The 24,543-nt window shown below is 37.6% G+C and overlaps 1 long non-coding RNA gene across 3 annotated transcripts; it reads left to right on the top strand.

Moving 5' to 3' along the window:
* Window positions 1–4,198: 4,198 nt before the first annotated feature.
* Window positions 4,199–24,543, top strand: LOC121889095. Of its 3 annotated transcripts, none has more exons than XR_006093429.1 (5): window positions 4,199–5,424; window positions 5,732–8,704; window positions 11,673–11,768; window positions 22,575–22,664; window positions 23,817–24,543. It is a non-coding gene; the product is annotated as an uncharacterized LOC121889095 (long non-coding RNA). The 3 variants fall into 3 exon arrangements; XR_006093430.1 differs by having other exon boundaries at window positions 4,199–5,866; window positions 6,329–8,704; XR_006093428.1 differs by having other exon boundaries at window positions 4,199–8,704; window positions 23,817–24,541.

The following is a 24,543-nucleotide window of genomic DNA, read 5'->3' as shown; positions in this document are numbered from 1 at the left end:
CTAGATAGTAAGTTTTAAGGGGATTCTGGTGAGTGTAGGAATGATGTTTTACATATGATGGAAATAATTGATTGTTAAGGTGTTTGTAAGAAAACATAAGTGATTAAACTTTCCCCTACATACCCAGTGCCTCTGCTGTCTTCTTTATGAACCATCATTTTTTCTCTTCTCTAAAAAATGTAAGGACTGCAGCAATTTGTTGGAGCTCTGATAGTCGAGCATCTAAAACATTTAGCAGTGATTACCCAACAGTAAATTAAATTAAATTCTTTCACTATTACAAGCAACCAATAGCAAGTAAATGAACAGTCAAGAGAGCTGCACTGACCTGACAATATTGCTCACGAGGATTGCGAGGGAACATGTCAAAGACCAGTACCAGGAGAAGAAATAGGGGAGATGACTCACCGGGGAGAGAGGATAACGTGAGGTTTTTCTCAAATAGATGAGTTTTCAGCCTGCAGTGGAAACTGTGAGAGAGAGGCTCTGCTGTTTTGACTGTGGATGGAAGGTCATTCAACCAGGCGAGGAAGAAAGAGTCACGACCAGCTTCACATCTGACATAATGAGGGAAGTAATCTGAGGCTTATGTTGGGGAGGATTTCTAATAAGAGAACAATACGGTCACCTACAAAACAGCAGCCATGCCTGGATCTGGCACAGAGTCAGCTACAAACTCATTAAGATTTTTATTGTAATGGCAAATTGTGTATCATTTTGTCACCCAATGATTTGACCTATAGAGTGCAGAGTTGTTAATGTTATTCACTAAGAGGTTATGTCAAGTTGTGGTACAAACATGCCTCCAAATAGAACATTATAAAATCAAATACACTCATTTACCATCCGTTGTATACAGAGCCTGCATGCTTCAGATGTTAGATTAATAAACCAAGACCAGTATGTTTGCTACTTAAAGGGCAAGTTAACTCAAATGAGTTATCAATTTTGTGTGCTTGGCCAAGCAAACAGTTTGATATATTTGCCAAAGTTTTGAGATACCCACTCCTGAAACATTGGCTGCCACCCTGATACAGTGGAGGAGAGTGAAATTTAATTTGTGCAGCAGAAAATACTACAAAATTACATAAAAAAACCTCAAAAGTAATGTGTCCTCCCAGAAGAAAAATACTGTTTACTGAAGGAAACTGTTTTCATAGAGAATATTTGTTTGGTAGAAAGTAGTTTCAATGAAAACTGTTCACACTGAAGACTGGAGAAAGGTGTCTATTGAACATTATTAGACATTTCTATGAAGGAATAAGAGATATCAGGCTTTGGATACACACACAATACTTGTAAGTAGGATCAGTTCATTATTGGTTTGGTTCTGCACATGAGATTTGTTGACAATAAGAAAAATATAGAAAATTGCCATCTTTATGCTTTAAAATAACCCAGAGCTCAGTGTCTTCCCATAAACTGTTTCCTGTTTACTCAAGGAAACTGTTTTTATAGGAAGTATTTGTTTGGTATAAAGCTCTTGGGATTATTGGGTATTAAGAGGTGTCAACCAAAATTTCTTTAATCATTAGCCGACAAATGATTGACAGGTGCTTTCCCTATTGGTAATAAAATTTAAGAATTAAGCAAATTAATCCACCGAGTTTGGTTTTGGAACTCATGTGAAGTGAGTAAAGACACTACAGATAGCATTTGAAAATGTCTAGCTTTAGTGCCACCCAGTGGTCCTATCAAAAAAGACAATAGTACTTTTCATTATCGATTAATTTTCAATTAATTGTTTGGTCTATAAAGCATCAGAAAACAATATCCTGCAGCAAAAAGTGTTGTTTTGTCTAATAAACTGTCCAAAATCCAAAAATATTCTATTTACTACAATGTAAGACCAACAAAGGCCGCAAATTCTCACATTAAAAAACCTGGAACCATAAAATCTTTAGCATTTTTGCCTAAAAAATGACTTAAATGATTAATCGATTATCAAAACACATCAATTAATATTGTTTTGCTTGACTAATAGATTCATTGTTGCCACTTTACTCCCCTATACGGTTCATACTAAGTGGCTTTAAGAAATTATTCGGAAAGTTTCCGGTTTGAATTTGACTTTGAGTTTAAAATGTTTAAGCTTTTAAACTGTTATGGAAATCTTGTTAATTCAGAAATACCAGGAACCTTGGATGTCTTAAGCAAAAGAATTTATTGATACTTAATCGGTTAAGGAGAAACTTCTTTTTCCCAGATTTCTGCTGAACTCTCAGACACTCACTGTACTGTAACTTTTACTCTCTGATTTTTATTCTCTTTGTCTTTTGTTGAATTATTCACTGATTCAGGGTTACACACATGCAGACAGTATCAATAAATCCAGTTGCAGCATCCAAATCTCTGGTCTGCTTTATTTTTTATGTCACTAGCGGTAATTTGAAACCATACATTTACTTATTCAATAATAAATGAACCCATGTACATACACTATTAATCGGTGCCTAGATTCTGAAGCTTTAAAGCATTACAGAACCTCCTTTCCCAATGGACACAGATGCCCCCAGATCTTAATTTACACAGAAATAAGCCTTTTTCATCTTACTTGTTACTCCAACGTCTTCCTGAGGGTCTAACCTAACTGAGATTTATCTGCGCTGGGCTAAAACCTGAAATTGGCCAAGAAAGACCCCAACTTCCCTTAAATTTACTAACTATCCACTGACATCAACTTTTAATTTAACCTTCAGACAACACATCGAGTTAAACCATTTTTTTCCCCCGCTCACTTGATTTCTCTCTTTCCTGTACTTACAACTTAATTAGTTTTGACATCCGTGCGTATATGTAAAGCCCAGTCGGCACTCCCCAGACACTGAAATCTGATCTTATTCAGATATCAGATCTTCAGAGCCAAATTCTCATCAAATGCAGACATGGCAAGGCAAAAGAAATAAATTTGCACTTACCAGTCTTGTTTCTGTTGGGATGCTGCCGACCAATTTGGCCAATTTGTCATGGAAATCTTGAGCTTTTTAATTCAGAAAGACCAGGAACCTTGGATGTCTTAAAGCAAAAGAATTTATTGATACATTTGGGGTACAGTCAAAGTCCCGTCCTGACACCTTGAATGCTATTATGTAGATGGGGCTTTGTGTATCAGACAGCCTTGGCCCGAGTCATAACATAATCTACTTTAGTGCAGGTTCCCGTGAGAACGACCAGACAGAGAAATCAGCCTGACCCAGAGAAGGACAGAAAGCTGGTTATGTGGAAAATTCCTCCATATAAACGACACAACTGGCAAATTGGTTCAGTTGAGACTCAATCAATTTTCAGTCAGTGTTTCTCATACAAATATTTTATGGCAAAAACTGAGAATCCATCTGGCTTTACTGGCTAAAATGACTTTGGCAGCAAAGTTAGAGATGCATGTGGATGGACTACATAAAGGAAAGCAAAGGCTCACAAAAATATATTGTGCAAATATGTTATGTATGAACTTTACTTATGTGCTTCTAACATATTCTATTTGTCTAAAAGTTGATGTGTCTCTTTTAACTCCCATTTGGATGAAGTCCTTATAGTCTTTCCCAAATTTTCTTAACTCCAGATATCTCTTCAGCACTGTTCTTTACCATTTTCTTTTGGGGAATGAAGCAGGGATGACTCACTTGCTTTAAAGATGCAGCATTAATAGCCCTGCTGTCTTCTTTAACTCCTCATGTGTCTCAGTTAGTCCCCTAAGTCTCCTTTCTCCCACCTCCCTCTCCGCTCTTCTGTGAAGCTCGTCCACAAGAAAGGGTGTTTTATTTTTAGCCACACAACTTGCGTGTAAAGAGTTTCACTTCAAAATGAGGTGTCCAATATTTGAAATTGATGACACTTTTACACCTCAGTGATTTCTGTCATCAAAGTAAAGCACACTGGGGAACCCTATTATATGAGTCACCTTCAGCTACAAAATTACTCTGCTTATGAAGCTAGAATCATTTGCATTTTTTTTAACACAGGTGAATTTCAGGCAAACAAGATCAGGTCAAGAGAGGACAGGACAAACTAGATAATTACAGGCAAACTACACACAACAATGTACAACAATACAGGATGTTGCCTTTCATGTTCTGGAAACACACCCCGCTACCTCAGACTGAAGCTAACGCTAGCTTACTGGGTGCACACTTGGGTTAACGTTAGCTACTTTAGCTAAATTGTGCTAACAGGGCAGGTATATAACATTAAACTTACCGAAATCACAGCTGTCAATCAACATGCACACTGCAGATATCAAAACTACTATACGTCTTCTTGAGAAAAATTATCAACTTAGTATTTCAAGAGAGAAGTTTTGAATGGGAATCAGTTGGAGCTAGCATCTAGTGGCCGTTGGTGGCGTTGCACTTCAAGGTACATCCATACTGGCTTCAGCCTCAAGCCGTTGTGTCACTCGACTCGAATTCATGTCATTGACCAGTAACATAGTCTTGACAGTGTTGACCTTTGAGGGAATAGAGAGCTGGAAAGTCCAAAATAAAGGAAGCTAACATATTAGCTGTGTCGCACCATCCACTTTTACAAAACCCAGCTCTGTTGGAGTATAAACTGCTCCGCATGGTTGGGACTCTTGTTACGAAACAAGAGTCAATGGTACAATTACACTTATTGAATGAATTGTGTGAACTTATTGTTAGCAATCATGTTACTTAGCAAGCCTGCTAGCTTGTAGAGCTATTGTGACTGACTACACTAAACTACACTAATAAACTTTGCTGTGCCATTTCCTGGTGTGACCAGACCTTATAATTGTATTATATTGCTGGTGTGAAGTGAGAATCTAGCAAATAAGAATAATAGTATTATTTTAGCTTGATGACATTTTAGTTAATTCACTGGTTTCAATATGTTTAATCAATTGAAGTGGTTGTATAATTTTCTAATTATAATTTTTGAGCCTTTGAAGCATTTGGTTCTCAAGTGAAAACATGAAAAATTCAGCAAAACTGTAATCACAAACTGTGTTAATCAGGGTCGATTCTAGGATCAGACCTTTAGGGGGGCTCAGCCTCTAATGAGAATGTGACATGCATACAACGCCTTGCAAAGTGTTCAACTCCGTAATTTCACTGGATAACTATTAATACATTCTTTTCTTCTATATATGATATTTTAATTTACAACAATACTTTTACTGAATTACTAGTAAGTAACATAATAAAATATCTTTTAAGAAAATGAAAAATAGAATAAACTGTTTGCAAAAGCATTCAATCCCTTTAACTTTGGCAAACTTCAGTTCAATTAGGTATACAGTTTGGAAGCAACCTAACTAGTTGGGTTGTCTATTGAAGTGTATATTAATAATGGTTCAGAATGAACGATCACAGATTTCAATTTAATCCCCTTGTTTTAGAGACGACCCTCAATCACTTAATGAAACCTGAGGCAAAGACTCAGTCATAACCAGAACTTTCCAAAGTAAGTAAAAGATCAAGTTATATGAAATCCTATCAAGTTAATGCCAGACATTCACTGGCTACAGCTTCTCAAAAAGGGAGGATTTACTACTTTTCTTTATTAATTTAATCATTTAAACTCATATATATCTGGGTTTTGGACTGTTGGCTAGACAAAACAAACTGCTTGAATACATCACCTTGGTCTCTGGAAAAATTGTGATTCATTGCTTTCTGACGCTAAGTGATTAGACTGACACCAACTATAACATCACCTTATTGTTATGGTTGAACCCTTAATTTATTGCACTCTCCTGAAAATTAAAAAGGCAGAAACAAGATAAACGATAGTGCACTTCACACACCCACACACCTGAAGTACACAAGAGAGGCTTCACACAACAAACGCAGCAGATGCCTCCATGCTGCAGAACCCTCCAAGAGCTGCTGCTGCGTTTTCCCCGGTAAATGAACACTCGCTTCTCCTTCACCAACACACACACACATTTACAGAGTCCAAATAGATAAGCGAGCCATGCCGAGTGTGTGAGTCTATTTTTCCCTAACGTGAACTCTCTCTCTCTCTCTCTCTCTCTCTCTCTCTCTCTCTCTCTCTCTCTCTCTCTCTCACACACACACACACGTTTCACAGGACAGTCAATTTTCTTACATAGTGACACAGATTGTAATCATCCACAGACATGACACACATTCTAATAGAAATCTGGCTGAACACAATGCAGTGCTTACGGCAAATGGCCTCAAGATCTGTGTGTGTGTGTGTGTCTCTCTCTCTCTCTGCCTCAATGTGTGATCCTCTATCTCATTCGGTAGCTGCTCAGGGAAAATGTGACTTGAATTCTGATGTGTTTAATTGAAACCTGTTTTATCCCCCATTTACCGCACTCATCTACCGAGGATTATAGATGGAGACAGGAGGAGGAGGAGGAGGAGGAAGGGTGAGGTATAGAGAGGGAGATAAGAAGATTGGAGGCCTGGGAGGAGGCAGACAGGAAGTCAAAGAAGAACTGAAGAGGAGGAAAGAAAATATGAAAAGATGTTTATCATTCATACTGTATTAGTAGTCTGGTTTGTAGAAATCCACAGTCATGTTTCTATTATTTGTCACCGGTGCCAAACTACCTCGCTGTGATTTTTCTGCATTGCATTTCTTAGACATCACATGTCAATCAAACGGTGGGCGGTGCTTGTTACATCATGTTTCTAGTCGGTTTCTGCAGGTGGAGCTCTTCTCTGAGTCACCATAACCATCCAGCTCTTCTTCTGTGTATTTGTTGCAGAGGATTTGAGTTCTCTAAATGTATTTGAGTGATTTATAATGGTCCCTTCACCAACTAAATACACAATATTCATTTTTACATTTAATATATTTTCCCCAAATGTTGTGTTCACATGCTTTAATACATAAAGGTGTACAGTATTTATATTCTCTTTCCATATTGTACCTTTTCTCAGCAGTTATTGATTGTGTGGTGCCCACTGGGTGGAAAACAGTTTACCTCTTATCCTGGACTTTATATTCGAGATAACAGTGATAAAACATGATTTATTCCAACGGAGCAAGGTGACCTCCATTGAAAGCTTCTACCATTTGATACCCTTCGATGCGTTCATATTTTTGGAATTGTCATGCAGGATCGTAATGTGTAGTATATAGTCCTGGATCAGGGCTACAAACAATCCAAAGGTTATGCTAGACAGCTTGCACAGCAGGTTTTAGGTTGGTGACAAACACCAACCTGTGGCAGATGATTTCTCGCTGCAAGACGTGATGAACTTTTTGGAGTTTAAAGGGGACGTATCATGCACATTTCCAGGTCTATGTTTATATTCTAGGGCTTAACTGGAATATCTTTGCATAATTTACAGTTCAAAAAACTTATTTATCCTTTTGTGGCCCTTTGTGCAACCCCTCAGTTCAGCTTCTGTCTGAAACAGGCCGTTCAAGGTCCTGTCTCTTTAAGACCCCCCTCCTGATAAGCCCACTCTGTTCTGATTGGCCCACTCCAGAAGGCTGCCCCATAACAGACTTCCAGCGGCTTGGGAGGCTACATAACCAAACAATAGTAATAGTAATAGGACTTTTTTTGCTTGTTCTTTACTCAAAATATAAACTTCTCAAATACATCTGAAAATGTTTGAGCCTGACAACCTTAGCAACAACCTTAGTGACAAAGGCTACCAGTGGACGGTCATTTGTGGGCATGCACGAACAATTTGACATCATCATGAGGAGGAAGTAGACATAACTTTGCAAAGGAAGCGTTCAGGGCAGGCTGAAGCCCTGGCTCTTGACTTGCAGGGAGCATTTTTACATACTGTACTTTCGCCTGAACTTTTGGAACTTGTGACCATATTTAACATCAACATCCAGCGTCAACAGTATAAAAATAACAGAAAATCACAGAAAGCATGATATGTCCCCTTTAAATATGGCATGATCTTGGATTTACTGCAGTTACGCTATCTTGCAATCATGAGTGAGTTTGTATGACCTGTTGTTCCTCCCCACATCCAAACACACCTGAAACTAAGTTCACAAGTGCATTGTATTATATAATTGTGAGAGTCACCACCAGAACTGTGTTATTGCCCCCTACTGGCTTGGAGAGCAAATGCTTAAAAGCAAAAATACTAATTTCATCAACAACACACATTAGCAAACTAACAAACTGGATATTTAATTTTCCTTTGTGGTATTTTCTTTTGTTTTTCCTGCTGCAAGAAACCCGTATAAGTCACCTCTCATCATTTATTATAAATTACCAAAAAGATTAAACATCAGAGAGACGATAGAAGAGCGTAGATGAAGACGGCGCCCAAGCAGACAGTAAATGAGACATACAAGGCGTGTTAATGGATGCCGTCAGGGCAGTTACTATTATGCCTCCACCTGGATCTGTGTTACTCAACATGTGAGCACGTCTGAGTCGCAAAATCAATCTCAATTATGGCTGCCGGTGTGCTCATTCAGTGTTTATACCTGTGTGTGTGTGTGTCTGTGTCACTGTTCGGGTTTGCAGAGTTATTAGCATCATATGAGTGCACATGTTTATGTGTGTGTGACACCTCATGCTAATTATATTAGCGTCAATTAGCTAGAGATGATAAATACCTTGCTACATGTATCAATTATGTCGAACCCCAGTGGGTCATACGTGATTAGTGAGACAGAGAGAGTGTTAATAGTAGCAGTAATGCTTGCATATCTTTAGATTATTTCTTATTTGTTTTGACACTACGTACAGTGTGTATGTGCCAAGTCGGTTGACATTATTTATGTAAGTATGTTCAGTACATTTTGTCACAGCACAGGTGTTATTTTTTCTGTCAAGCCTGTAAAACTAGTTAAGGAGAAAGCCTTTGGGAGCAGTCACAGCACTGCTTCCAAAGGCTTTGATCACTCATCTTGAACAAATAAGCATTGTTTTGCATTATGTTTTTTCTTTTTTTACTGTAAAGAATAATGACTAAAAATTTGGCTTCATCTTGAATCTATTTATCCTGTCGTGCTTCTGTTTTAACCCTGAGGCGATGAACACAGAGAGTGTCTTAAATAGATTAAACTTTTATGAGCTTGTACCCAACAAACATTCCAGCTTAGGGAAACATTTAAAGATACCTCGACAGAAGGCAGTGGAAGCTGTTTGACTTTTTCTTACTGTATGAAGTTGGATTCCTTTTTTAGAAAATATCATAGAAGAGAGAAAGAGAAGAGAAAGTTTATCATGTATGATCTTCTCCTGGAGTGAAAATGAGAATTAAAATAATTAGAACATGATGTTCAGTAATCTCAAAAGACAAGAGTTCATGGGTACAACAAGGATTAGCCAGATGTTCTTCGTGTTACTGTGTGTGATCACACCAATTTGTTGCAATTCAACATTTTAGCTGATGAGTCTCCCTCTCTTTCCCCATCTCTCTCACACTCGCTCAATTTAGATAGAATTTAGATAGACTGAAAAGACATTTAAAAGAAAAAAAAAAAAAGGCCTGACATATAATTTTTCGACTCAAATTGCATCTCAGCGCTGTGATTTGCTCTTTATGGAACCTCTTCTTTTTAGATGGACACCAACTGACTCATCCATTCTTTATACACACTTTCTCTGTGCACTTTGGTCATCGTGCAGGTACGCACAAAAATACACGAGGAACACAGATCCTCTCTGTTCTCTTGGGATGTATCACCAGTGATTGTTTGACAGGCTGCAGAACCTGCAGTGAGCCGTTTCTCCTCTGCAAGGGCTGCTAAACAAGACACTGATATACCGAACATTTCTACATGTAGAATCTCCAATTAAAGTTTTTACTTTTTATTATTCACTGAAGGTTTTTATTAAAATATGCTGTTCAAAAGATGAGGAAGGTCACTTGACCTTAATGAGCTGCTATGTCTAAAATATATATATATATATATATATATATATATATATACACACACACACATATATATATATATATATACACACACACACACATATATATATATATATATATATATATATATATCATGCTATTCTGCATTTCAGTTGACAGTTTCAATGTCTCACGGTGGCCTAAATTCAATTTCAGATGTTTTCCATCGTGTTGAGACTCGAATTCAATAGGGAAATACTGAACACATTTCTTTTTACGAGGAAATTGTCTGTGTAGCAGTTTTACACTCTAAAGTGAGTGTACTACTCAGTCTGCAAAGTAGAAATCTGTCAATATGAATGTACCATTTCTCAGAGTCAGGTGGGCTGGAAGCTACAATCAACACTTTCTCAAATCTTACTGCAACTCTCCTTCAGTATTTATATGCATAACAATACACAGAGCCTATAAGTTTTACTTCATTATAGATACTGTATTTTTTAAGATTTGTATTAACACCTGATATCATCCAGCTTGCAAATACACATTGCTGAAAAAGCTAGATCAGGTTTTTTTAATCTGTAACTCATTTTGTCCACTTTTTCCTGCTTCAGCATACTTGAAACATTAAAAAATACATATTTGCTTCCTGATTTAAACCTTTGAGAAACAATTTTATATAACTGTGTTCATTTCAATAAAAAAATATACAGAGTTGCCAGTTTGTTAGTCATGTCATTAAATACAAAAGTCTCATAAATTTTCATTCTAAAAAAAAACGGTAAATGCAAATGTATTTAATGTAAAATATCAGAAATTCTGATGGTCCATCAGTTTATCTGGTTGCTGATGTTACTGCTAAAAAATCACTGGGTTACTGGGTTACATTTTTTCACAATTTGGGTCAATATAGCACCAACATAGTATAACCCAGAAAGCCACTCAAGACAAGGGGTTGTTTTGACCCAATTTTAATGTTATTTTTTATTTTACTGTTGGGTTATTAACCCAAACTAAAGCTTCTTATAATCTACTATAATCTTTTTAGACTTACATGTCATTTTTTATTGTCGAGAACTTTTGTACAAGATAGAGTATTTGTAACAGTTTTTAGCTAAAGCTTGTTGTGTGTAACACTGGGTGAAGTTAACCCAGTTATACTGGTGCTATATTAAACCAAAGTGGGTACAATTTGAATGCAGTGATTTTTTAAGTGTGTAGACATGAGGAGACAACAGGTGGGTCATGTGTTTATTTCAATAAACCAAAGAATAAAAGCAGTAATGTGAGTCATTTTAATGGTGAAATAATGTAGATGCCTGACGTAGGTGGGGTCACGTAGGTCAAACTTATAAAAAAAAAAATACATTTGGTGAAAAAAAAGTATTTGTAAAAACATACTGAGTGGTCTTATATTTGCAATCTTGTAAATAAATAAATTATATTTACATTCAGTGTTACCGACCAAAACACATTGTGTTCTAACAAATGTGTTGAATGCATTTCCTTCCTCATAAAACATTTACAAAGTAGAGTTTTTAAATGTATTAAATCTACACCGTATTAACTTTCTGGCAGTTTTCTTCTTCACTGCCTTTGTTGGCACATTGCTGCACTTCTTGGTGCATTACCGCCACCGACTGTCCATCTGTGGAACAGCATGAAACAGCCAGATGTGCCTCTATACGTTTACCTTTGATTTCATGCCAAACTGTGTGTCTTGACAGATCAATCACATGTGTTTGGGCATGTCAGTGTTTCATGTATGCATGTACTGTGCACATGCTTGATGATTTCTGTGCACCAACATGTGTATCTAAATCAAATCATCTTCTGACATGTAATAATGTGAGAGTAAGTGTGATTCTGTCTTGTGTTGTGATCTGACAGCAGGCTGACGCTGTTCTCTGCGTGGAGGATTTTATTTTCTTCACTGTGGGACGCTTCTTTGTTCTTATATTCCCACAGAGAGCGAGTGATACCGAGGTGAGTGTGTTTGATTGAAAAGAAGCGTTGTACGAATCACCTCCTTTATTGGAAAATTATCTTTCAGCTCAGTATGATTCTGGAGATTTAGTTTGAACTACGTTTCAAATAGAAAATTGACTTTTGGGTCTAACATTTTCATTTTCCAGCTTACTTATCTTGCTATGACTTAATAAACCGGTGACTCTGATCCTAGCTGTGCCTGGATCAGAGTCCAGGCCACATTCAGGCCTTTACTCTGAATATGAGAGCTCAAAATAATTCTACAATACCTGCAGATAGTCTGTGTGAGATTTATTTGATCTATCACCACATCTGCTCCTTACAGCTTTTTCCTCAGTGTGTCAGTGGTTCCCTGTTTGTCACTAAAACAAATGAAGATTAATGGACGGCTTTCCTCCATACTGCTGTTTTTACATGTTTTAGCCCTTTACCTTCAAATTTTATTGCATCACTGCCAAACATTCCCCAAAGCATATATGCCTTTTATGATTTATTTATTATTTTCATGAGTTTTTAATTCATGGTGACAGACGTCATCACACACGGCAGAATAACATTACAAGATGGACAAAGGAAGCTTATACACAGAGCTAATGCGTCTTTGGACTAACTGAAACAGAAACAGTCAGAGAACAGTTGTAGTAAGGAGTACCAATAAAAAAGGCTAACTCTAAATACACAGAGCTTGGGCCAGGAATCAAACCTGAGACAGTCTTGCTGTGAGGCATCTAACAGCTGAACGTCTTGAAGGGATTTTTCTAGGCACCAATACACCTTTTTTAAGACCTTTGACTGCATTTGAACTGCAGGAATCCAGCACTAGTAGTATTCATCTGGGAGTGCAGAAACTATCAGTTTGGAGTCTGCATTATATAGTAAATAGGGAGTGATATAAACAACAGCCATAATGTTTACAGTGTCGTGTACTGTAGCTGACTGCCTCTCAAATCTAAAATGAGCAAGCTTAAAAAGAGTGTAGGCTAAAGAAAGAGAGAAAATGCAGTTACGTAGGCAGGAAGCAGAAAGGTAGTAGGTGTAAGCAGAAAATTGACCTGAAAACATTCATCTTGAACTAGTTTGAGTACAAGAAACTATCAAATCTGGCCTTTTTAGTCTTGATTTTCCACCTCTGCACGTCTCCTTTCCAAAGGTTGCAGCTGTAATATTTCTGGTAATTTAGGATGTTTAATAAACTGAGGAGGATTTTACATTCTACAGTTATGCACATATTACACATTTTGTAGTGTGATTGATACTTACGTTACACCAAATATCTTAAAATTATTTTCGAAGAGGAGACAGATTTACAGAAATTATAACTGAAGCGGTGGCTAAATGAAAAAATAAAATGTGAATAAATGTTTTAAACACTTTTTGGTGGCAAGTCAAATTTCTGATAAGGATGGGAATACACTGGGAGGACTTTTTTTTATTTATTATAAAAATCCTGGCTATGGTCCTGTTTCAAAGATGACAATGTTGTCTTGTTGTGTGCAATATTTTCATATTGAATGCTGGCACTTTCTAACCCATTAGATCTTCTTCATGGTTTTTCAGATGTGTTGGAAACGCGAATACAAATGGGCAAAAGGGACTTTAAAGCAAGACTATATCACTTTTGAAAGAAGAAATAACACAGCCTTTCACTTATAAATAAAAAGTTGAATTCTTAAGCAATAAAAACACACCCTTACTCGATTCAAGTTTTGCTGCTTTAGCCTTACTTGGTCTGGTATGACCACTAGTTTAAAGGTAGCTAACGTTAGCTAACATTAGCAAACTTTAGATGAATATTGCCATACTGTAAGTTACATTTTGAATCAATATGCTGACTTTGGGCTCCTTCTTATTAGATATGTTTTGGATTGACTTCAAAGTAGTGATACACAAGACAACTTTTGGCCAACTCCAATTAGCGACAACTCCAATTAGCGACAATACCCAGGAACCTGCATCCGCATATTCACATTCACCATATATATTTCTAACTTGCCACACTTTCCCCTTATTAGGAGAGTCCATGCATTCACACTTCCCATTATATCACTACTCCAGGAAGTTTGTTTTTACAACTAATTGAGGTAAAATAGATCTGACATTTTCAATGGTAACAGTGTCTTTTTGTGTGTGTGTGTGTGCTAACGGGGCCCTTTCAATCCATTAAATCAAATGAAAACAAAACACCAGTAATGTCAAATCATTTGCCTGCCATCATTCATTCTCATTTTGGATCCCCAAACATACACACATGCTCACAGAAATAACCATTAATCCAACATCATGCGACCTGCAATCTGTTCCACCCTGTCTGAGGTCCAGACAGTTTAGAAACAAATCTCCAGACAGAAGTAGCTCAAAATAAATTGATTTTACAAATCCACAGTCGCTCATCGAGAACCTCTCCTCCAGCACTAACTAAAGTGACTCTTTGACAGCTTTTGTGAACTGAAAAGACGGGGATTATTTATTGCAAAACTACAAATTGGATCTCATGATGATTTTGAAACTGCATCTTCAACCCCAGCTTCAGACGGACGGTGGATCTTATTACAGAATACAAATGTGTGCCTTCTGGTCTTGGGCTCTCGTGGACTTCAATCATACTGTGAAGTGCTCACCACAATCACATCAAGTCCGCAAAGTCTGGTGGGCGGCAAGGGGATAAATTGTGCTTTGAAATGGGGTGTCTGACCTCAGTCATTGCCATGGATGTGAGCAATGCCTAGATGTTCATCCTGTAATCCTCTTGAATATTTTCCAGAACGGTTCTGAGTGGAAATCACGGAAACGTATTGGTAATCTGTAGTCATTTTTCTTCCTCGGCTTCTTCATTGTCCTCCTCTTCCCCACATCATCACTTTCATATTGCAGTGAGCAATCTTCTGAACTAAGAGTAGTGAAGTCTGCACCCGGGACGGACTCTCAGGAAGTGCACAGAAAGTGAGTTTGAGCCCCTTATTGACGACTTTGATCCATTTGTGGACTTCAGGATTCGACTAGCAGATCACCAGATAAGAACATCTGCAGTATATTGTACAATGTCAATATTTTTCACAATTCTGCTTTCGTATCTGCATATGGCAACTATGTGGTAAAAGTTATGGAAAGATCAGGATTATGTAAAATAAACTACAGTGGCATGGTTAAGGTTAGTCAACAAAAACACTTGGTTATTAAAATAACTTTAGAGTCAACACACAGCAGTTTTTATGCTTGTTTGCATTTTAGGAACTCTAAATTACTACAAAATTATTTTTTATGGTTCAAACAAAATTTGAATTTATTAAGTTAATGTAAAAAATAGTTGACTCTGCTAGGAAGTACATTAGAGTGTTATTAGTCTCAGTCATTGTGATAACATTGCAGACATTGTTATGCTAAATTATGACTTTTATAGTATTTGCCAACTTGTTTAGTGTTTTATATTGTCCCATCTAGAATACAGTTTGGTCCTTTGGTTAACAGCATGAAGGGGAGAGCAGGATTATATTCAACTGGCACAATACACATTCCCTCCATGTATGTATATTCCAATTATAATTAGAAAACTTCCTGTTATAACAGAACACTGTTAGATTTATTATGTAATGGTTGGGAGCTCTGCTTTTCCACAGTGGAAAAAAAAAAGATGCCAAAATCTGATCTTTTAATTAGCTGAAAAACACTTTCATTTGTTCTTCCTGCTAGTTTCAGTGTTACTACATTTAGCTTTTTACCAATACATGAGGTTAATACCGCAGGGCTGCTAAGTATTTTGTACAGAGGGTGGTGGGTTGCGGTTCTCCAAGAATTCAAAACATGAAGTACTTTACTCCCACGACTCTTTACACAGAGCCAAAGATGGTATTAATTAACCAAGTATTAAATGCTCAAACCCATTGAGCAGCTATCTCTACATGTGGCCTGTGTTTGGTGCGCTAAAGATGCTTTTGCAGCTGTATGTACACACATCACTGAAGAAATGGTTATGAATTAAAAAAGCCTTCTCCATTTTTTTAACAGCCATTTTTGGTAATTGGCTGTAAAATACTTGATACTGTTGTTGTTGGCAAATTAATTCTATTGTTGGAATGAATGCGGAAACAGAAATTGATTAATTATGTATTAAAGTAACGTACCTGTGACTGCTTCACTCATCTCCACACAGAAATAACAGTAGTATAAATTAATTTGGCCTCTACAAATCCTGACCCCTAGGGGCAAGTGTCCCATTAAAGTTTTATGGCTTTATTTAAGTCTCTCTGTCTTTCTCAGGCTCGTTTTTTTCCTATTTGGCAGTGCAGTTTTTACATCACATTTTAGGGATTAAATTGTGGGATTTCAGGATTGTGCTGATATTAACAAGACTAGGTCAAAACCTAGTATATGGCTGTACAGTGTATGGTTGATGTATTAAATTGTGGCCAGTTTGTTACAGGGATGGTCAGTGGTAGTGTGTATAATGTGAATTCCTGGATGTTAAACGTTCATCTGCAGTTTTCTGTAGTTGTCCCAGTAATATTTGTTGTTAAAGTGTACTGAAGTAGCATCACATGACATGGTTAAGCTAGTTTTTTAAATTTTTTTTTTAAAAAGGTTATAAATGCAGTTGCAAGAACAAAACTTTCCACTCATATCTTAAGATGTTTGATTTGAAGGAGAATTTATTTTAATTCTAATTATAACTATTCTAATTATCTGTGCTCTTTCATCTCTTTCTATCTTCAGACGTCTCTTGTTTGTCTCCATTGAGTATTTTGTCAGAGTGATGGTTATTTGTAGTGTTTTAACTGTGCGCTCTTCCTCATGTCTCCATAGGCCTTTTTTCTGCCTCTTTCCCAGTCGATGATCATGGAGGCTGCGGTGGAAATTAATAAATTAAAGTTTTGACAGCATTTTGGGTGCAAATTCAGGAGGCTTATCTCCAACCAGTCACCGCAGTTACAGTCAAATCAAGTGAACCTGCAGTTACCCCAAACTAAACTGATGTAACAGCTACATGAGTCGCATGTTTTAGCTGCAAGACTCGTGTTTTGTGATGTGACAACGAAATAAAAAGCTTGCATCCTGGTATTAGTTCAGTTATAAAATCCAAACACGCAGCGTCTCTCAGCTGGAGAGTCAATCACACTGGACGGTAGAGGAGGAGACGGTTGAGACGCTGGTACGCATCTGTTTAAACAGGACTTTAGCCAACTTCACTGCATTTAACACTGCAGCTGAGAGCATCAGAGGTCGGAGCAGGAAATACAATCACTCTGCGCTGTGCAGCTGTCCACCACTTCCATCATCTCGCACCTGTTCATACTGAAAGAGCAACGGCCGATGAGGAAACTCCAACCCTTGGCCGGTTGACAATGGTGGAACTTCATCAGTCAGTCAGTCAGTCACTCACTCAAGGACAACTGCGGTTAAAGGGCTGGTCCGTGGCTTCTCCAGCCAAAAATGATGATATCCATCTTACTATACCAGGAAAATTAATCTGGTGAGAAGAAGAGGGAAGAAATGAAGTCAGCATGAGTGCGTTTGAGTGAGTAAGAGTGCTGGGAAGTGATGAAGTGATTAGCTGTTAAGGCGCCAAAAAGACACTTAGCAGGGTCTCCAAAAAAAAAAAAAAAAAAAAGTTGCAAATGGCTTCCCTCTTTCACACTGAACTGTTGAGACTGTGAGACTGTTACACACATATTTACACACTCATACATGCACAAGCGGATCAGCTTATCAGTTAATGGCTGAATATGAAATTATTATAACACTCATGTAAACAAATTATGTTCACAACCACTCAGGCAACTGTTACAACCTCATCACATTGTTTTTTATAGTCATTGTAAATTCATGAGTGTGCAAGTCGCCTTGTTTCCATTGTTCATATCGAAATACTGTGTCCTTATTCTCCCCAGTGCAATTTTAGCACTACTCACTTGGTGTCTTGTTTGTGTTATTTCAGATAACAAATTTCCTGCTACATTATTGAGAGTGGGAATAGAAAATGGATTTTTAAGACATTTTATGGGTTTTTTTTAGTGCATTTCATGAGCCAGAGCAAGCACAGATAAAAACAACATCATTGATTATCAAACGGTAATAGAGTCTGGGACGTTGTTGTCTCTTAAGATGTGAAATTGAAGGAATGGAAATTGGCAAATATATTATAATAAAAACATAATATTGACTAGAGTTGAATTGAAAAGTCTGTCCTGTCCTGTGCAAAAAGAAATGTCAGTCGGTCTTGACCCTTTGAGCATGAATTTGCTCAGTGAATATTGTGGCAATTTGCCCCTTAGATCTGAAATGATCTTCAATGAAAAGTGGACACGTTGGCCTGAGATTGGTGCAAGAGGGAAGCTTGTGGACTGGCTAGAATTGGAAAGGGTTCATCCTCAGGGGAGCATGAATATACTCGATTTCTTGCTTGGTGGCACCAAAAACATGAGGATACAGTCGCTGGGGAGTGTGGTCAAACGTTGACATTGCATAGAAATCAGAAGGGATCACCCAAAATATGAGAATCATCCTCTTTGTGCCATAAATAGTCACGCCTAATGTCATGGAGGTAGATGTTGAGATGAGGTGCGAGTGTAAAGCTACTGTGATGTATTTTAACAAAATGGAAATCCAGGAGCGAAACATTCAAATGCTGTACATAAAGCTATAATCAATATTCTATATGAACCACAGATCAGTTTTAAAAATTAGAGTGAACATTGGACTTACATTTGCTAGCTACACAGAACTCCAAATGAATGCTAATGTCGCTCCGTCTGCTTGATGTTTAAATAAATAACCAACACGTTCGCCATATAAAAAAGGTGATAATATGTCAATTTTCAGTTTTAAAGCTTGTTTCTGCCGCCCTCAAGTGGCCAAAAGAGAAAAACAAACAAACAAAACAGTTAATGCAGGTCTAAAGCTCCACTAATACTCTCTAATTCTGTAATATCCACTCAAACCAGCAAACATTGAATCTAATCAGATGTTTGGGTTGGAAGAGATGTTTTTCTTTTGTTCGATTCATATTAGTTTTATGTTGCTCTTTGGATGTTTTGATGTGTTTTTTTAACCACTGTTTTCATTATTATTTGCATGAAACCACTTATGATACTTTTTGGTCACTGAGACATTAACTACTCAACCAATTATCATCACTTTACTGTAAGAAGGCCCCCATGTCCAACAATGATTGGACATATTCAGACTCTTCATAATTTAGCTCAAGTGAGCAAATGCTAATTTTCTCAATTGCTTTTTCTGGTTTATACATTTTAAAATCAGCTCCTTTTTTTTTTTTTTAAACACTGCTCAGGTTAGGATGTCATGTTAAGTACTGAAGGGATATACAGTATGTATGGCACATGGTGAATTATACACAGGAATAGCGTCCCATTAAAAACAGACTGTTCTCATTAGTGAAGACCGTAGCTGTAGCAGCTTGAACTGTTCCCAGTACATGTCTCCCCTAAAGTTGAAATGAAAATTACGCCCTGGCAACACCGAGCGGAGCAAAACAGCGGGGGGTGCTCAGAGAAGCGCTGGCACTAAAATGATCAGAGAGAGGTGTACTGTATGCACCCGGGCCACGTCCAAATAAACGTTTGAAATAGTGTCTTGCGGTCTCCTAAGCGCCGGTTTGACTTGATCTTTGTAAAGCCTGTGAATCTATAGCTGATGGAGAAGAGGAAAGGTTAAAACACTCCTGAGTTGACAGCTGTGAGCTTGTATTATCCAGTTATTTCTACTTTTTTTTTTACCACTCTGAGTGGCATTCAGGCACTGCCTTTCTCCTCTGTTTGACATTTTAACACTAAATTGTCTCAATTCATCCCAAGAGTCTTAACAAAAAGCTTAGATATTGTACAGCACAGAGATTCAGGATTACAGTAATACAAAGTCAAGTCACTATTTCCAGCTGCAGAGCCCATAGATTTCCCTTTAAGGAGTTAAAATGTTCTTCTGAATAATTTATTACTTCTTGCTACTTCCTGTTATAAAGAGTCCGGGCAGTAGTCAAGGCTACTGTGTAGAAAACTTCCAAGTATGGCTTCTGTAAATCACATTAAATCTCACAGTTATATCCAAGACGTCAGCGGTTTCAGCTGATTTATAATCTATATGCTTTAGAAAGTCAGAGTTTATGGGTGCACTTATTGAATCACATGCATGAAATTTTAAGTTTTACGCGCATAAATAAAAGGATTGGCAGAAGAGAGCAGAAGAAAAAATCTATTGCTTGCTCCCAACAGCACTGAGATCCTGTCATGTTTTCAATGCCCCAAACACTCAAATTTAAAACACGCAATATTTAAGATTTGAGCAAAAGATGTTCAAACATATTTCAGTGGAGGAGCCAAGGCCAGCGTGTCCCACAAGACACAATCAGCTGAAACTAAAAGTAAGTATGTGTGGACTCGGTTACCCTGGGTGATTTTCTGAGGATATGAAAGAGCTCAGATGTTCTAAGCTACTATGCTTCCCTGCACAATGATGAAATTAATCCCATTTGTGTGCAAAAAGTTTTTTTTTATTTTTCAAAATGTAAGCTTCTTATTCATCGCTGTTGGAGCAAGCCCAGAGAGATTCCTTCTGCCTGATCTGTGTACGTTCCCAGAGTGTATTCTGCATATTCAGGATATGAAAATACTCCTAATTACCTGAATATTAGTTCTATGCATGTAAACACAACATACCATACCCTCATTTTTTCCTTTTCTCATGTACAACCTCTATCAATATTCTCTGTATGAAAAACAAAAGCATAAAATTGCAGCTCACATTTATCATGGACCAATTATTTCATATTGTTCATGGTTTATGATGGCTTCGTTCAAATCCACACCAGTTATTCAATCATGTGATTAAGGCTGCAGGAGAGGAAGTTGGATCCCAGATAATCACAATATTCTGATGATTATGGTATTTTGATCATGCACTGGGCAGACTGAGAGTTCTGCATTTTAGTTTTTTGTAAATATCTTAATCAACATGTGAATTATGTCCATACTGGATGATTCTGCACCTCACAAATTATGTCAGTGCCAGCGTTGGGTGATAGAAGTAGTGCACCCTACTTGCAGTCATGCAGGAAGTCAGAGTGTGGAGGTCGGGGTGGTGGATGGGTATCTAGTGAGTCCGACTTTAATGCAGGAGAGCTGAGTTTGCAACCAGTCACAGACCTGGAATTAATGTTTGCCTTTTTATTAACTGTAAACACAATCTTTCCCTAATCTCAAGCTTATTGTTTCTATGTGCAGATATTTTAGAAAGCAAGGATTTTACAAACGTTGGCATTGGACAAAACCTCCCCTGTAATCCAGGGTTTTGCAGAATGGGCCAATAGCAATTTTCCTGTCTGGTGATATTCTGAAAAGACCTTTATACAGTATGTTGAAGATAACACAAGAAGAATAAAAGCAGAATGTGGTTTGAGTTTTAAAGGACCAGTGTGTAGAATTCAGTGGCATCTAGCGGAACGGATTTGGCAGAAATACATATTTATTCATGAGTATGTTTTCATTGGAGTATAATCACCTCAAAATAAGAATCATTGTGTTTGCATTATGTTAGAACAAGCCCTTTATATCATAGAGAGCAGGTCCCCTTACATGGAGGCTGCCATGTTTCTACAGTAGCCCAGAACGGACAGTTTCATGGCTAAAATGTGAGGTGAATGTATGTAAAAAAGGACACTTTCAGGTCAGAAGGCAGGGCTTCTGCCCACTCTGAATGCTCCATTTGCTGTCCGTTTTTGTTGCTAAGGTTGTTCCACGAGTTGTTCATGTTGTATTTCCGATTGGATTTTGGCTAAAACATTGAAGAAGTTGACATTTTCGAGAGAAAGAAGTAAAATCCAACTACTATTGTTTGAAGTCCGCTGATGGGCAGCTTCTGGAAGCTAACCAATCAGAACAGAGTGAGCTCATCGGGAGGGGTGCTTTAAAGTGACAGGAGCTAAAACGGCCTGTTTTAGACAGAGGCTGAACTGAGTGGCTGCATAAAGGGCCACTATAAGATACATAAGGAGTTTTTTGAACTGTAAATCATGCAAAGATTTTCCAGTAGAGCCCCAGAATATAAATATAGACCTGGAAATGTGCAGAATATGTCCTCTTTAATATTTGAAGAAACAGTGACATTGAAACTTGGACTTTAGCCATCAAATGGGCCGTGCTCTGTATCATGGACACAGGAGTATAATTATGGAACTCAAGTACACATCATATGCATTTATGTGGATGTTAATGTAGCTACAAGACAACAATGCCTCATCCAAAAATGATCTCATTTTTTATTTGTGTTTATAAAATCTGTTGATGCTTGTCTCATTCCTCAGTTCGATCCTCTGCTTAAAATGGCAAAATATGGAAGATACTGTAACTTTCTTTTCTACAGCTCTTACTTCAAGGGTGGAAGTAAGTTATTCCATTTACTCCTGTGACATTTCTCAAAGCCTGTGATTTAATGGCCCTTTTTTTTTTTTTTTTACCATTTTCACCCCATGATGTTGAAATCGCATCGATTAGTAAGCAGCTGTGGAGCTTTGGAGAAATGTAAATGCTGAAATGTTGAGGAGTGAAGAACTGGATGTGTTCCAGTTGGTATGTATGTATGCATCCATCCCAGTTTAACAGTTTTTTGGTTTTATATATTTAAACAGAGGGCAGATGTGTGTGATAATAATGACGCACACACACAAACACACACACATGGATATCTGCGCTGTGACATCTGTGATGAGTGGGCAACTTCTTTAAACTTAACAAGCACAGGGGATTTCGTTTACCCCTTTGTCACAGTTTACCTTTGTGGTTCACTTTTCTCTTTCAGGGAAGTTTTGCTGAGTAAGGACAACGTAACTCTGTGATGCTCCGCTTCACATTCACACTGTCGGACTGATTCACATCTGTCAGCTGCTGTGTAAGTACAGTCTGTACCACACTCAGCAGATACAGTACAGAAGTTGAAAGTTGCCCGTCCTGCTCAAAGGCACCAACTTTTAGATATATTCTGTTTTATTTTCAAGGTAACACAAGGATCCCTAAAGCACTGGATTTTTTTTTTTTTTTTGGCATAAGCTGATATTTCAGATGTGCCCTCCAGTGACTTTTACCATTTAGTTCTTCTCTTTAATCTGGTTTATAAGATTCAGCTCTGAGGGGAGAAGGAAGATGATATCTGTATTACAGGAGCCGCATTTTTTTCCCCAAATAAAAACCACTTTCTGACATCTGCTATTACAGCCTGTAACAGCAAATGTCATACCTGTAATTTACAGGTATAGGCTGAACACACAATCTGGCAAACTGAGAACCACCCTCAATAGTGTATACTGGGAATAGCAAAGTACAGCTGAGCAAGCAGGTGAACAAAATCAGGTGATCAACTTGTTTTTAACAGGCTACTAAAAATCTGACTTCAGGTGATGATTCTCCAATTTTACCAGCTGCAGCATTAACCTAATCCATCACCAGATCAGCAAATCTTTAAAAAAGATGAATCTGGATGTTTATTTATGTTGCACAGCTGTAGATCGCAGCTGGAATAAACTAATAACTCTACAATAGTCTCTTTCTGCATGATAGAAACAACAGATAATGTAAAAAAAAAAACGTGACAGAACAAAGAAGCAGATCATTTCCTTTCAAAATAACAGTTCATTTTCATTTGTATTGACCAGGAGACCTTAAATCACTGTCTTGCTTCTTATTCTCCACTCAGCCAAACACACGTTGAGACAGTAGGATCCCCAAATTCTAAAGTGTTCCTTTATTTACACGTTTAGTCAAAGATAGAAATGCAGCTGAGATCCATGATTGTGAAAAGTCAGTCATGATTTTACTTTATTTTACTCAAAACTGGGTTGATCCATATTTTTTTTGTCTGGGTCTGTTTTTCCTGGTTTATTCCTGGCTGTTTATTGGGATAGGTCTGTTAATTCCAGTTAAGGAAAACCAGTAGTACTACAGTGTACTTTGTGCTACCAACTTTGTGGCAAGAGTTTGAGGAAAGCCTTTTCCTGTTTCAATATGAAAATGTCTCTGTGCACCAATAAAGAAATGGTTTCTCCAGTTAGGTGTGAAGACCACTTGACTGACCTGCACGGAGCCCTGACCTCGATCCCATCCAACACCTTTGGGATGAACTGGAATGCCTCATTACTGCTTTTGTGCCTGAGTGGGAGTAAATCAATGCAGCCATGACTCCCAAATCTTGTGAAAAACCTTCGCAGAGGAGTGGAAGCTGCTGTACCAGCAAGTTAATGCACATGGTTTTGGAATAAGATGTTTGACTATCAAATATGGATATAATATTCAGGTGTTTTTGTGGTTGTCCACATACTTTCGGCCATGTGTTGTAATCTTTACCTGCCCTATTTTGATTTGATACAAAAAGAAAATGAGAATACAGGTCTTATAGAGGTTGTCATGGGTTTTTCTGGGATAGCACAGGGAAAACAGCAAGACATTTAACTTTGTGTGTGCGTGTTTATCAAATCAAAAACAAGGCCAAAAGATGAATACAATTCTGTTTAGTTGCTAGAGGCAATGATTTTCTTTTACATGATGAACAAAATGTCCCCAAACTGTGCTGAAACGCTTGAATGTTTAAATCTAGTGTGAATAATTGTGCAGCAAGAGATTAATTATTTCAAATCCTGTCATGTGTTTGTGACCATCAATGGAAATTAAAAAAGGAACAAAAAGAAGAATAAGAACTAACAATATTGGACAGGATCCTCACTCACTGACAGTATGGTTTTGATTCCTCTCTTCTGGTTTGTACAGTCGAAATCGGT

This window comes from Thunnus maccoyii, chromosome 22 (assembly GCF_910596095.1).
Source record: "Thunnus maccoyii chromosome 22, fThuMac1.1, whole genome shotgun sequence".
NCBI lineage: Eukaryota > Metazoa > Chordata > Actinopteri > Scombriformes > Scombridae > Thunnus > Thunnus maccoyii.
This window is presented reverse-complemented; position numbering and strand designations above follow the sequence as displayed.